Source organism: Bubalus bubalis, chromosome 10 (assembly GCF_019923935.1).
Source record: "Bubalus bubalis isolate 160015118507 breed Murrah chromosome 10, NDDB_SH_1, whole genome shotgun sequence".
Taxonomy (NCBI): domain Eukaryota; kingdom Metazoa; phylum Chordata; class Mammalia; order Artiodactyla; family Bovidae; genus Bubalus; species Bubalus bubalis.
The window spans coordinates 15,212,205-15,228,960 of record NC_059166.1 but is presented as its reverse complement, the minus strand read 5'-3'; the positions used below and the strand labels follow the sequence as shown (position 1 = coordinate 15,228,960).

The window sequence follows — 16,756 nt, the reverse complement described above, 5'->3', positions numbered from 1 at the left end:
TCCTTGCTGTGTTCCTTCCTGACTCTTTGCAATCCACGTGAAGACAGGAGGAGCAGACTGGCTGCTAGCTCAGCCCTGGGACTGAGGTACCCTGCTCCTTTTTCTTGCTTTTGTATTTCCTTTCTGAACCAAGTGAATGCATCAGAGTCACAATCCCCGATTTGGGGTCCATTTTCCTAGAAATACAAGTACTGCGAAGGGCCCTGTGGACCATTCATGACTCATTAAATGCTTCTTGCTGTTGCTGCTGCTAAGTTGAGTCAGTCGTGTCCGACTCTATGTGACTCCAGAGACGGCAGCCCAACAGGCTCCTCTGTCCCTGGGATTCTCCAGGCAAGAACACTGGAGTGGGTTGCCATTTCCTTCTCCAATGCGTGAAAGTGAAAAGTGAAAGTGAAGTCGCTCAGTTGTATCCAACTTGTAGCGACCCCATGGACTGTAGCCGACCAGGCTCCTCCGTCCATGGGATACTCCAGGCAAGAGTACTGGAGTGGGGTGCCATTGCCTTCTCCATGCTTCTTGCTGCTGCTGCTGCTAAGTCACGTCAGTTGTGTCCGACTCTGTGTGACCGCATAGACAGCCATTCTTCTTAGTGAGTCACTTTTTCTGAATATAAGGCAGGATAAAGTCTTGGCATCAGAGCTTTCTTGTAAATACTTCCTTTTGTCTGTGTGTGCGGTGTGTGTGTGTTCACATACATATGTCCATACACATGGCTGGCTGGCTTAGTCACTAAGTCATGTCTGACTGGTGCAACCCCGTGGACTGTAGCCCACCAGGCTTCTCTGTCCATAGGATTTCCCAGGTGTGGGTTACCATTTCCTTCCAGGAATCTTCCCGACCCAGGGATCAAACCCAGATCTCCTGCACTGCAGGCAGATTCTTTACCGACTGAGCCACCAGGGAAGCTCTCGTGTACGTACACATAGGTATATACATAAATATACATATTTACATGCACACATATATAGAGAGGGACAGAAGTACTTAACAGACTTTAGAAGTACTTACTACAAAATATTAGCAGTGGCTATCTCTAAGTCACTAAAAGTATGACTACATTTTAATCTTTTTGCTAATCTGTATTTTAATTTTTCTAATAAGTATCTTTACATGTGTAATAAAAAATGTTTTAAAGATTGTTGTCGTAGTCGATTCATTTCCCACTAGTAGAAAATTGTTCCTTCAAAATCAGCTTTGTTTTGGTGACCAATTAAGTAGGGTGAACTGTTATTAAAAAAGGCCAATGAGCAGGTTACAATAGCATTCTTTTAAGAAAATCTTTACAGGTGCAGCCATCATGGGGCTATCTGCCTCGTACCTGCCAATGTAGCAGTGGATCCAGAAGGGTCGGAAAAACGAAGCTATAGTATGGAATTGGAGGCGAACACTTTTCAAATTTATACTTGTTGGATGTGTAAATTATTGGAATCAACTTTCTTTTATGATTTGTTTGAATGAATTGGAATGGTCCATTTAAAATCTTGCTATGTCCTGAGAGTGATACCAAAGAATATAACCTCTATGAGCACATTCCCAAAGAGTTCTGCCTCTAAACAGGCATTTTGCTCTAAAGTCAAAGTGTTCAGTCGCTCAGTTGTGTCTGACTATTTGTGACCCCTTGGACTTTAGCCCACCAGGCTGCTCTGTCCATGGGATTTCCCAGGCAAGAACACTGGAGTGGGTTGTCATTTCCTTCTCCAGGGGATCTTTCCAACCCAGGGATTGAACCTGGATCTCCCACATTCCAGGCAGATTTTTTTTTACCTCTTGAGCCACCAGGGAAGCCCCATTTTGCACTAAAGTAGGAAAAAAAAAATCCACAGTAACCTTTGTATTAATAATTGCTGCTTCAAAATGGGAATTTGGTATGGCACCAAATTAGTAATCAGTTAGAAAGAATAGATTTCAAAAAAAGTGATTATACTAAATCTAGCACTTCTTGAAATATCTTCTGTTAAATAAAATGTAGTTCTTCTATGTTCTCATTTGTAAGCCATGAGGCTAATTCAGGAATCAGAGAATCAGGAATCAGAGTACCGATTGGCTTAGTAGTTTGGGGCTTACTAACTAGATGAATTTTGTCCTTTACCTTTTTGGACAGAAGAGGCAGCCATGTTCACTTTCAAGTCCAGAGGTGAATTACTTTTGACTTTAGTTCTTTTCAGAGACATGTTATGACTTTTCTGCGTTCTTGGACAGTTAGACTGTAATTCTTGGTTGTTTAAAAAGATATTTGAATGTGTTTTGTTAAGAGGCTCGACTAAATAGCTATTTCTCTTACATTTTCAGTTGCTTTCTCAAGCCTTAGAATAGTTTCCAGCTCTGACAGTTGGCCTTATGCTGGCTGAAGTGAACTTTTGGATAGGATGATGTGGATGAAGGATTCTGGATGATTTACACTTGACTGCATAAATGTAGCCTATCATGCTACATAATGTGAAGAGAATTACTTAAGGGTGAAAAAGATTTTTTTTTAACTATTAGGAAATGATAGGTTATTACAAATTGGTTTGAAGATACTGTCATTTATATGCTCTTCCTACAAAGTTGAGCTCTCCTGGTCTGGAGACTGAGTTTTTAATAAGAATGGTGTTTCATATTTAATGAGTACCAGCCCTGCACCAGGCTTTATGTTAGGGTTTCATATCAAAGTATTAGTTGCTCAATAGTGCCCGACTCTTTGCAACCCTATGGACTGTGGCCCACCAGGCTCCTCTGTCCGTGGAGTTCTCCAGGCAAGGTTTCCATTTCCTACTCCAAGGGATCTTCTCGACCCAGGAGTCGAACCTGGGTCTTCTGTGTTGCAGGCAAGTTCTGTAGGGTTTCATATGTATCATCTCTCCCTGGAGTAGGAAGTGGCAACCCACTCCAGTATTCTTGCTTGGAGAATCCATGGGCAGAGGAGCCTGGTGGGCTACAGGCCAAGGAGTCACAAAGAGTCAGACAGGACTGAGCAACTTAGCACACACAACACATGCATCATCCCATTTAATCCTCCACAAAAGTCTAGGAAATCAACACTAAAATTACTCTCGTTTACAGATGAGGAAACTGAGGTGTATAAGAAACAAAACCAGCATTGAACCCAGCTAGGGGACTGCAGAACTCATTGTGTTATATTAGCCACTGTATTCTTTTGCATCTCCCAAGGGAAGAAATGACTCTAAAGGGGATTCTGAAGGTGAGGATTGTCACTGACCATCACTGGCTTCTTTTCCCACTAGGTTAACAGGCAAGAAAAGCGAGGTAGAGTTGACTGGTATTAGTACTGTTTGCCAGGGAAAAATGGAGCTGTATTACTAGCATGTATCTGCGTGCCTGTGTGTGTGATTAGTTATGACTCTTTGCAACCCCATGGACTGTAGCTCACCAGGCTCTTCTATCCATGGGGTTTTCCAGGCAAGAATACTGGATTAGGTTGCCATTCCCTTTTCCAGGGGATCCTCCCAACCCAGGGATCAAACCCAGGTCTCCTGCATTGCAGGCAGATTCTTTACCGCTGAGCCACCAGGGAGGCCCACCCTCTGTGCCTACTTATTTCCTACTGGCATAAAATAAAAGTGAATGATGACTCTACGCTCAATATGGGGAGGGAACCCAAACCCTTTCGGGATAAAGGTTTGTGTCAGCAGAAAGCAAGGGGTGCTAAACCCAGGGAGGAGCAGAAGAGACAGATACTCAGGATGGCTTCGAAACAGGAGCGTCTGCCTGCGGTTTGGGCGTCTGCTACTCATTCTCTGCTGGAGCATCTAAAGAGCAAAACGCAGCTCACAATTAGCCTTTTCCCCATTCTTTATAAAAGAGATGTGATGTTTTCTCTTGCCTAGTGAGGTTCTGGTGGTTAAGTTTATTGCTTGGTGCATGAGTTGCTGAGTAGAGAGAAGTAACCACTGGATGGAAATCGTAGCAGAACCAGAAAAGAAATGAAGATTGTTGACGCCAGGCTGATGTTGGTTAGATATTTAAAAAATATTTTTTCTTTTTTGATTATTAAAAAATCCCTGATGAATACACAAATACACATAGTTATATGTTACACAGTACATGGTGTATGATGAAAAGTTAAGGTCTTCCTCTGGTCCCATTCCAGAATCCATACTTCCTTTCTTGATAGGTAAACACTGTGTTAACAGCTTCTTCCAAAAATTACCTAAATGTGTGTACACATACACTTACATACTATGTTTTGGTAACATATGTCTGTGCTCAGCTGTGTCTGACTCTTTGTGACCCTATGGACTGTAGCCCACCAGGCTCCTCTGTCCATGGGATTTCGCAGGCAAGAATACTGGAGTGGGTTGCCATTTCTTTCTCTAGGGGATCTTCCTGGCCCAGGGATCGAACCCATATCTCTTGCACCTCTTGCATTGACAGGCAGATTCTTAACCACTGCACCACCTGGGAAGCCCCTTGCTAACATAAATGGTATTCTACTCTTCACATTATTTGGTGCCTAGTTTTTCTCACTGCATAAGGTATATTGGAGATTTGTCCACCTTAGTATTTACTAGTTTCATTTTATTTGAATGGCTGTATATTAGTGCATAGTAATGCCTTCCATTGGCACAGAGTTTTATGATTGATCAAGCGTTTGCATATATTATCTTTCTGGGCCTCACAGAAGCCATGAGGGAGGGTATCAGATGGTCCAGAGGGGTTGACAGGTTCACCCAGGATAGCATGGTACCTGGGACTCAAGTAGGAGTTCTGTGCTCCTAACACTTTGACATTCCCTAAATATGCTCATATTCCTTCCATTTAGTTCCATGACCACCAGTGGAGGTCAACTCTTGGAAGCTGTAAAAAAAAAAAAAATCTTCAACCTAGAACCTCAATAAGCCAGGTGACAAGGAAATGTAGAAGAAGAAAAGTGTTAGTTGCTCAGTCGTGTCCAATTCTTTGTGATTATAGTCTCCCAGGCTCCTCTATCCATGGGATTTCCCAGGCAAAAATACTACAGTGGGTTGCCATTTCCTTCTCCAGGGGATCTTCCCAACCCAGGGATCAAACCCAGGCCTCCCGCATTGCAGGCAAATTCTTTACCATCTGAGTCATCAGGGAAGGCTAGACAAGGAAATGCATACCTCATTAAAGTGACAAAAGAGAATAAAAAGTTTAGTACTAGAATGGGCCCCCATGATCAACACATTCGGCCCTTTCCTCATACAGATGAGGATCTGAGGCCAGGACATCAGAGAGCTTGTTCGTACCCTACAGCTATGCCATTTCCTTTCCTGAGGCTAGATCTGGAGAGCAGAGGGAAAGGAGATTATTTATTTTTCCGGGCTCTCTCATTCTCATCAGCCACAATGGGGCATGGACAGCAAATAGACCCCTGAGAAATGAGAAAACATGACAAGCACAATGAGGTGATTTGTCTAAGAGAATGCTGCCTCCGGGACAGTATGACCAAGTAGACTTTAACTATCTGGATGCCCAGGCAATGTGCATTTTAATACCACTTCTGCTTCCCACTCATTCATTTATGGAGTGTCTAATGTACACATAGCTCTTTGCCAGGCGGCAGGGCTCCTGAAGCATATGGTGAAGAAACAACCCTCATCATGAGGACCATAAAATGCATGAGATTGATTATCTGTGCTATTTTGGGTTAAATTTACCATGCAAATAAGTACAGTTCAGTACAAAACAATTCTCCTTATGCATAGGTTGTGTTTTGTTTTATCCAATAACCATCCTGCAAAGGTTCACTGGCAACACAATGAATGAAAAGCAACATCCATTTATTTCTGTTTGTTAGGAGAAATTGTTATCCAATCTGAGACAGAAGACTCTAAGTCCAACAGATTGTCTTTTGGTTTACTTCCATGTTTTTGAACTGGATTTCAGTTTTTTAAAAAAATGATTGAATTCATCTGTGAAAGCATGCTAGAAGTGACCTCTGACCATGGATTCAGAAGCTTCTGCTTCTTCTTTGATTACGTTTGCCAGGATGCCTGAGAGGAACTTCCTCCTGGGCAATCATTTTGGAGGCCTCCTGAAGATGGATGAAACTCCTTATTTAGCAGTTTGATGGTCAGATGTCTACAAGGGAACATTCAGATATGGCAGCTTGAAGGATATTCCTATTCCACACCCTACCAGATCTTAGTAAACAGTGTTTCCTTTCTCTCCTTAAAGCACCACAATGACCCAGGGACAGGAGAGTAGGACAATGCACTTTTTCGCGGTTCTAGACATCCCTGATGCTGGGAAAGATTGAGGGCAAGTGGAGAAGGGGGTGACAGAGGATGAGATGATTGGATAGCATCACTTGGCTCAATGGACATGAGTTTCAGCAAGCTCCTGGAGTTAGTTAATGACAGGGAAGCCTGTTGTGCTGCAGTTCATGGGATTGCAAAGAGTCAGACACGACTTAGCAACTGAACAACAATAAGACATCCAGGACCAGAAGCATAGCTCTGCTCAGGGTCTCTGAATTTCACCCTCTTGCTCTGATTGCTCGTCTATTTTACTTGCTCTTCAGCTTGAGACCAGAACAGTTTCAAATTGTTTCTACTGCTTTTGGCCACCATTGTGTGGACTTTAAGTGAATGCAAATAGAAAGAAAGCTTAAAGAACTCTCTGGAAACAGTTGAACAGAGCCTAGTGAGTTTCTGGTGGTTAAGTTTATTGCTTGGCCTGTGGCTTGCTGAGGAGAGAAAAGTAGAGGAGAGGTGAGCTGAAGGCAGCCTGGCATGGAACTCTCTGCTTCAGTTGTCACTCTGGTCTCCTGTTCATTTGATACTTGTCAGTTGTTCCAGGAGAAGCAATTTCAGAAGGTCCTCCTCTGGGCTGTGAAACAACACTTGCTTTTGTGTTGAGCCCTAGGAGGCGTTCTGGAAAGTAGTTCATTGTCTCTGGGCTATGACAGTGAGCTGGTGGTTATTGATTTCATTATGTTTTTCTTTATTACAGCTGTTGGTTTGATCCTGTGCCAAGGGCTTAAAACAATTGTGGTTTTGCACATCATAAGCGAGGCTGGACAAGGAGATGGGTCGTGTTGCTACCGTGGCCGAAATTTTTAGAAGGTTGGGGTCTGATGAAGGCAAATAGATTGAAGAGTTTCCCTTACTTTATTTAGAAAAAGAAACGTTGCGGGACAATTATCTATCTTAGAATTCGTTTAAAAATTGTTTCTTCAAAAAAAAATTGTTTCTTTTAAAGCTAGACTGAGATATAAATAATGCTTTTATTTAAAAATACTTTCATTAAAAATTAAAAGTAAAATGGCATTTGCAGGTGGTTGTTATCACTGATAAGATATACTAGAATTCATTAGCTATAAAAATATAATTTGGGGATGCATATGAAGGCATACTGTTTTTATCTGCATGCCATTACATACAGATATTGTTTGTGAAATTTTTCAAATCATGGCACATTGAATATCCTCACTGGATTTTTAGGAATGTGTTCACTGAGACAGCCAAGTTCTATTCCATTTTGTTTGGCTCATTGCATTGGCTGTAAATCACTAAATATTCCCTTTAATATCTGAGTTAAGCTTTAGTTCCAAACACAATACTTCAGTTGTTTTTTCACAGAATGTAAATTTTTTATTTACTTCCTCAACACTTGACTTCCTACTTTCTCTTTCTCAGTTTTATGCTGGAGTCTGCTGAAAGGTTTTCCAAAAATATGTTTTTTTGTAATGTGTTATAACCTATCCATGAATGCATTTCATGTGATTAAGCTCACATAGCTTTATCTGTGGAAATATTAGGAATGACAGATTTTATTTAATTTCATTGCTGCTTCTGAGATGCCCTCCCAAAGGCATAATAGTAATACCATGATTACATTAGATAATTATATTTTTATTACAGTGTCAATTGTAACAATATTTAGGCATTCTGATTCAGTAGTTCTTGTGTTTTTTCCATTTCTCCAACCCTATTATGGTGTTACTTGGGGAACCAGGATTTGTGAATGACACAGACCTGAATTTCAGCCAGGGTTCCTCCTGCTACCAGCTGAGTGACTTTCAGTAAGTAATCCAGTGTTTCGGAGTCTCAACTTCTGCTTCTATTACATGGGAATTGCCTTACCTACATCCCCAGTTATGACACTTAGATGAGATAAAGGGCTGAAGCCACTTAGCACAGTGCCTGGTTCATGGGGAGCACAGCTGGTTCTACTAGTCCTGCCCCCAGTCATGCGGAAGGAAATCTGAATAGGCCAACTGAAAATACACAACTCTGATTCCTTTTCCTACCCTGCTTGCCTCATGCAGATGCTCTTTACATCTCCAACTTCGCATTTATTTATTTATCTTGTTGGTCTGCAACATGATATACGTTGCATGTGTACAATACTACATTTCAGCTTCCATATGCACTGCATGTTCTCATCAACAGAAGTGTAGTTTCCATCTGCCACCATCCTGTTGACTCCTTGTACCCATTTTGCCTTCTCCCTTCCCCACTTGCCTGCTGGTAACCACTACTCTATTCTCTATATTTATGTGCTTGTTTTTGTTTAGTTTGGCTTAATTGATTAATGGATGGATATATACTCCACATATGGGTGAGATCATATGATATTTGTACTTCTGTCTGAATTATTTCACTTAGCATAATACCCTCAAGGTCCATACATGTTATCACAAATGGCAAGATTTCATCTTTTTATGGCTGAGTAATATTCCATTGTATATATACATCACCTCTTCTTTATACATTCACCCATTAATGGGCACTTAGCTTGTATCCATATCTTGGCTATTATAAATAATACTGCAGTCATTGAAGAAAAATAAAAGGGATCCAAACTGGAAAATAAGAAGTAAAATTGTCACTGTTTGCAGATGACATGATATTATACATTGAAAATCCTAAAGATGCTAGCAGAAAACTACTAGAGCTCATTAATGCAGGATACAAAATTAGCACACAGAGATATGTTGAATTTCTGTACACTAACAAAGAAAGATCAGAAAGAGAAATTAAGGAAACAGTTCCATTTACCATTGTATCAAAAAAAATACCTAGGAATAAATCTGCATAAGGAGACAAAAGACCTGTACTCTGAAAACTATAAGAGCCTGATGAAAGAAATTGAAGATAACACAATAGATGGAAAGATATGCCATGTTCTTGCTTTGGAAGAATCAATATTGTCAAAATGACTATACTACTCAAGGCAGTGTGCAGATTCAATATAATCACTGTCAAATTACCAATAGCATTTTTTTTCAGATGTACAATAAAAAATATTAAAATTTGTATGGAAACACAAAAGAGCCAAAATAGCCAAAGTAATTTTGAGAAAGAAAAGCAGAGTTGGAGGAATCAGGCTCCCTGACTATACTATAAAACTACAGTAAGAAAAACATTATGGTACTGGCATAATGACAGGCTTATAGATCAATAGAATAGGTTAGAAAGCCCAGAAGCAAACCCACACACCTATGGGTAATTAGTCTACAACAAAGGAGGCAGGAATATACAATGGAGAAAAGACAATCTCTTCAATAAGTGGTGCTGGAAAAACTGGACAGACACATGTAAAAGAATGAGAACATTCTCTAACACTGTACACAAAAATAAACTCAAAATGAATTAAAGATCTAAATATAAGGCCAGATACTATATAAAACTCTTAGAGGAAAATATAGGCAGAAGTCTTTGATGTAAATCGCAGCAATACCTTTTTGGATCTACCTCCTAGAGTAATGAAAATAAAAATATAAAATAAAAACAAAAAATTGGACCTAGTTAAACTTAAAAGCTTTTGTACAACAAGGGAAAACATAAACAAAATGGAAAGACAACACATAGAATGGGAGAAAATATATGCAAATGATGCAACTGACAAGGGATTAATTTCCAGAATACACAAACAGCTCATGCAGCTCAATATCAAAAAGAACAAAAAACCCAAGTGAAAAAAAAAAAAAAACAGGCAGAAGATCTAAATAGACTTTTCTCCATAGAAAACATACAGATGGCCAAAAAGTACATGGAAAGATGCTCAACATTGTTAATTATAGAAATGCAAATCAAAACTATAATGAGGTATCACCTGACACCTGTCAGAATGGCCATCATCAAAAATCTGCAAACAGTAAATGCTGGAGAGGGTGTGGAGAAAAAGAAACTCTCCTACCTTGTTGGTGGAAATGCAAATTTGTGCAGCCACTATGGAAAACAATATGGAGCCTTCTTTAAAAAACTAAAAATAGAGTTGCAATATGATCTAGCAATCCCAATCCTGGGCATATATCCAGAGAAAATCATAAAAGAGACATACACTTCCATGTTCATTGCAGCACTATTTACAATAGCCAGGACATGGGAGCAACCTAAATGTCCAATAGATGATTGGGTAAAAAAGATGTAGTACATATTAACAATGAACTATTACTTGGCCATAAAATAAAAAGAAATAATGCCATTTGCAGCAACATAGATGTACCTAGGGATTATCATACTAAGTGAAGTAAGTCAGATAGAGGAAGACAAATATATGATACTGCTTATATACAGAATCTTAAAAAAAAATGATACAGATGAATGTATTTACAAAATGGAAACAGACTTATAGACTTAGAAAACAAATTTATGGTTAGTAAAGGGGAAAGGTGGTAGGCAGGGATAGATTATGAGGTTGGGATTAACATATATACACTACTATATATAAAATTGATAATCAGCAGGGACCTGCTGTATAGCACAGGGAACGCTACTTAATTCTCTGTAATATGGAAAAAGAATCTGAAAAGGAATAGAATTTTATATATGTATACCTAAATAACTTTGCTATACACCACAAACTAACACAACACTGTAAATCAACTATATACCAATATAAAATAAAAATTAAAGAAGTCTTCCTTTTTAAGCTTGAATATAATTCCATTCTATGTATAGTAGTCCCTCCTTACCTGCAATTTTACTTTCCTTGGTTTCAGATACCTCTGTGGTTAACCTTGGTCTGGAAACATTAAACAGAAAGTTCCAGAAATAAACAGTTCATAAGTTTTAAGTTGTATGTAGTTATGAGTAATGAGATGAACTCTTTTGCTGTCCAGCTTTGTCCTGCTCAGTGATGTGAATCTTCCCTTTATCTAGTGTATCCCACTGTTAGTTGCTCAGTAGTCATCTGGTATATCAGGTTGACTGTCGAGGTACTGTGGTACTTGTATTTGAGTAACTCTAATTGAACCTAATAATGGTACCAAAGAGCAAGGGTATAGGTGCTAGCAATTTGGATATTCTCTTACTGGGCCTAATTTATAAATTAAATTTTATCATAGATTTGAATGTATGTAAAAAAAATGCATGGTGTATATACTATCTGTGGTTCAGGCACCCGCTGGGGTTCTTGGAACTTACCCTCTGCGAATGGTGGGAGGAGTGTTGCATATACCACATTTTGTTTATCCATTTGTCTATTAATGGACTTCTGGATTGTTTCTGCTCATCGATTGTAGTGAATCATGCTTCTGTGAACATGGGTGTACAAATATCTCTTTAAGTTTGCTTTTACTTCTTTTGGGCACATACCTGAAAGTAGAATTTCTGGATCACATAACTTCCAGCTTCCTTTTGACTTGCCTCCCAAGCTTCAGTACTACATTTATAATAGCTTGCTTGGTAGTTGTTTTTTGGTATGCTACTGAAATTGTAAATACAGTGTGTTTAAAATTGTTCTATATCTCTTTTCCCCACCTGCCTCCAAAATCAGATCCTCTAATTCATAGTTAGATTTCAAGACACACTGGCACAAACCACGAGTATCTTTGACTTCTTCCTCCTCTTCTTTAGCCCTAAGAATTTGCAAAGGTATTTCAAACCTCTGCACACTTCTCTCTGCTTCATCTACTTTACTACTCGGAGATCATTAGTGCATATTTTGGTATGATTTTTTCCCTTGGTATAACTTTGAATAGTTTTAAATTCTTCATTTTTTAATGAAAATCATACACCCCTGTTTTCATGAAAAACTCTTTTGAACTCTCATTTTGACAACAGATTCCCTGCCAGTCTTCTTTTTTCCTTTGCTGGTAGATCCCAACAACATCAATGTTTGGACTGATTCTTCAGTGCTACCCAGCAACTCTTGTAACACTTCTTTCCTTTGGTCACAGTAAATGAGTGTGTGGGAGACTGCTAAGCAGAGATCAAGCTTCAGTCCTGAGTCAGGGTTGGAGTAGACGGGGATAATATAGGAAGTCAGTATTTTCCTTGGCGTGTAAGGGACGGTTAGATTTCTCTTCCTCTGTACACTCATGTCCAAGAGAGTTGGACCATTCATTTCATCCGAGTCATCTAAGTCAAATGTTATTGCCAAAAGAATTCAATATTGGTTTGGCCTTGCACAGTATTTTTTTGCAGATACGTTAAATAGAAGACAATAACATTGGTTCTGTTAATTCCTCACTTTTCACTTTCTCATGCATGAGCTTCCTAAGAAGGAGAACACACAGAGCTCCACCAACTGCAGAGAATCCGATCATTATTGCCTCTGGAAAAGTAGATATACAGTTTCCCAGTGAAGATCTTGCCCTTTTGGGATGTTGAGCTCTCCACGTATGCATGAGTTCAATCTCTGGAATAAGGAATACTTTGCTTCAAAACCCATCTGTGCTGCTTGCTTGCTGTGTGGTTTTGAACAGACTTTATAACGTTTATCATAGTTTTGCCTCTGTAAAAGGGAGATTAATATAATCCCTTCCTCATAGAGTTGCTGGGGAATTAAATGAACTAATCCATGTATAACACAGTGCCTGGTGCGTCATAGTACCAGTCTCCTGCATTGCAGGCGCATTCTTTACTGTCTGAGCCACCAGGGGAGCCCAGTCAGTACCCAAATGGGTCAGTTTTCTTAGTCACTAGGCTGTTTCATCCAGAGAAGGCGATGGCACCCCACTCCAGTACTCTTGCCCGGAAAATCCCATGGTTGGAGGAGCCTGGTAGGCTGCAGTCCATGGGGTCGCTAAGAGTCGGACACGACTGAGTGACTTCACTTTCACTTTTCACTTTCATGCATTGGAGAAGGAAATGGCAACCCACTCCAGTGTTCTTGCCTGGAGAATCCAGGGACGGGGGAGCCTGGTGAGCTGCCATCTGTGGGGTCGCACAGAGTCGGACACGACTGAAGTGACTTAGCAGCAGCAGGCTGTTTCATCAAACGATCTCATGCATGAGTGTGAAATGAACAAACTGAGGAGGGGCAGTACCTGGAGGCCCCCTCTCAGGTCGAAGTGGTTGCTTGTTTATATTCAGTGCTTTGAAAATTCATGGTCAAACTCTTATTTTCCCAGTGAAAAATCTCAAAAGTGTATTTTGACATGTTTTTTGTACCTGAACACCTCAAGAAAAATACCATCTTTCACTGATAAAATGAAAAGTTAGAGGCTTCCTTTGGGCCATGCATGTATAACATTATGTGATTCCTATCAAATTTGAAACTGTATAAGTGCATGTTGATTCTTAGAAGGAGAAAGAAATACTGATTTTACCATCTTGTTTGGCACCTTAATTTGTGTATGACTCTTGGATACTTCAGATTTTAATAAATGCTAGTTAATTTTATGCAAATAGCCTGTGAAAGCCTTTAATGAAAAGACTCTAAAGCTAACTAAGCTTTATAGATGTTAGCTAAATTTATGGATTAATCAGGTATAAAAGAACAGGACTTTGAAAATGAAATACTATTTTGTTGGAACCTTCCAATGAGGCTTTTAAATAGGATTAGCTTTATTTGGGCCTTTTTTGGATTTGTGGTTGCTTAAAGACTGGAGATTGTCTTTAATTTGAGAATTCATTTTCATGCCTTAAAAATATGAATAATTAGCTAAATGCTCATATGTGAGATAAAAAATGTTAAGTCCTTATTTCTTACCTTTCACTACCTTCCATACTTGAGTTTTTGCTTGACCTCATCAGAGTCTTCTTGATTTTAATGCATTCCCCCCCACCTCTCCGCCAGAGTACTGTGTATATCTTATTGAGCTCATTTATTTAAAAAAATCATAAAATATATTTGGCAAAACTAATACAATTATGTAAAGTTTAAAAATAAAATAAAATTAAAAAAATAAATAAATGAAAAAAAAAAAAGAGTTGATATGTAATTTAAAGTTTTCTGGTTATGACTTAAATCCTGCAGCTCACATCATGGATTTGTCCTCTTGCATTTCATATTCTGTGCAAGAGGAACTTTTGGGCTGATTTGGTCATAGGTACACCGAGTTCTTCAGTCTCTTCAGCAAAGACACTGTATGTTTCATTAATATAGTTGGTGTGAGTATTAAATGAACTCGGTTTCTGCAAGATTTTTCTCTTGCATTATTTTCACAGGCTCAAATAATAGCCTTTAAACAGAAGTTTCTTCTTAAAGAAACTTGAATAAATTGCTTTAAGAACACACCTTGACCAAATTATACTCACTAGGGAACAAAAATTTTTGTTTTTCTTTTTTCTGATGTAAGTTGAAGACTGACAAATAGTGGTTAATGGTGTTTGGTTAAGAAAATTTTGTTTTAAATGTATAGATCAAAGACATACTTATTAATTGTTTCTTGTTGCCAATTTGTCAAGTCTAAATTTAATGTAGTTTAGGCAGGAGAAAACCCAGCTTGTCACAAAAGGTTGGCATTACAACCATGATTCTATTGTGCCTCTATTTTAATTCTTGTTAAGGGATGAATTTGATTGTACAAATCCAGCATGTTTTGTCTATTAAACATGTTAGTTCAAGAACTTCATTTGGTTTTATAAAGATACGCATCTATGACGGCTGGCCAATCCAAACAAGATTTAACCAAATGACTTCTAACCCAAGTTTTCCTATCTTCTGGCTTGCAAAACATCTGGCTTTAGGGAGAGAAACTGAATCAAAGTAATTTTTTTATTCAAGTGATTGTTGACTTCTAAGGCTTAATATAAACTTATTTTTAATTTTATTTTGTTTTTAAACTTTACATAATTGTATTAGTTTTATTTTTAAGAGTTAAAATAAGTTAACATGTCCTGCACAAACATCATAGATGAAACACTAAGAGTTTCTTTGACGTGTCAGAAGAATATTAGAGTTTTAATATTTTAAACTTTTACTTAGAGTTTACATCTGCCCAGGTAAATTTTATTTCTAGATCTATTATTTCTTCAATTTGTCCCTGTTAATAGGAAAGATTCTAAAGATAAATAACTATGCGAGGGTATTTGAGACAATGTGTGGTCTTTTACTGAAGTTAAGAAATTTCAACTCTGTTGACTAGTTTGTTGTTTCATATTATGCAATAGAGGAATGCACATGTTAATTTAATCTGAAGCTTGTTTATACAATGGCTTTTATAATGTATATCTAAAGACAGAGTTGTGGTGGATTTATTTTGATATTTGGCAAAACTAATACAATTATGTAAAGTTTAAAAATAAAAAAAAATTAAAAAAAAAATAAAGACATAGAATCAAGTTTTATGAGACCAGTATTCTCTTGTCAATTCCCCACTCCACCCTACTCTAATTGGACTGACCCTTAAATTAAATAAAGGACAAAGAGGTCTGTAGTTTCACTACATGTTCTGGCTTGCCCTTAGTAAATGAGAAAATAGAAACTTAAAACAGAGAATCTGAATTAGAAGGTCACATATACACTTACCTTTTTTGTGAACGGAAAACATTTTAAAACTGTACATATCATCTTTCTAGTCTAAATTCAGGTTGTTTTCCAAAGAGGTATAAGAATTTAGACTTCTATAAAAGGACTTCTTTATAAAACTATGCTAATGATACTTTTTGATTTGTAAATTTAATATACTGCATATTATCAGCCAGACTTCTTTTGATGGGTAGAGGAATGGAGGTGACTTCCAGATCTTAGAGCAGAAACTTCATGTGGCCAGTTGGATATCTTTCCCCAAAACTCAGAGAAGAGGACTGGAGTGGCAGTTTAAGTCTATGAGTCATCTGCATTTAGTGGCGATGAAAGCCAAAGATGTGGGGCAGAATTTTCTGGTGGGAGAATTCAGGGTCACAGGAAGAGAAAAGGCCTGGATGTTGAGCCCCAGGCATCTCTGGATTATTAGGAGGAATAATATAAGGGAGGAAAATCTACAAAGTCTGGGAAGCCCCAGCCTGGGAGGTAAAGAGAGTGCTGGGAGCATTTTGTGTTACAAAAGCCCAGGGGAAAGCATATTTCAAGAGGAAGGAGGAGCTGTCAGATGCTTCTGATGGGTCAAGCATGAAGTGGGCTGAAAGTGGCTGTTGAACTCAGCCACTGAAGTCATGGATGGTTTCTAGGAAGCTACGTTTGTGGAGTGACAAAAGTGGAAAGCAGATTGATGTGACTGAGGCAGGCAGGAGGAAAAGGAGGAAGAAGACCTCTGGTGTAGACATCTGTGAGGAGCTGAGCTTGGAAGGAGGAGCAGGATATCTGATAGAAGTTGGCGAGTGTTGTGGGTTAAGGGGGAACATTTTTGTGGGACAGACCTGCCTGATGTGGTAAAAGCCAGTGAGAAAGAAGCCTTTGAGTGAGAGAGATTCAGTAAACAAGAGAGAAAAGAAAGAGGATTTAGAGTGAAATAACAGCAGCAACAATGACTAAATATTCATTCAGTGTTTGCCAGACCCAGGGCACTGGGCTAAAAATTAACTGTGACATGTGTTCTCATAGTATGTGTCTTACGTTATAATGTATATGACGTTATATAGTGGGTGCCTTTGTGTTTTCTAGATTAGAGTGGGGAAGTGTGATTTAGGGATGTTAACTAACCTGTTCAGTGTCCTTCAGCTAGTAAGTG

At 38.7% G+C, this 16,756-nt stretch overlaps 1 protein-coding gene across 4 annotated transcripts in view; it reads left to right on the top strand.

The window, feature by feature from the left end:
* Nucleotides 1-16,756, top strand: part of ESR1 (estrogen receptor 1) — a 398,889-nt gene that overhangs the window by 176,473 nt on the left and 205,660 nt on the right. The window lies entirely within an intron of this gene.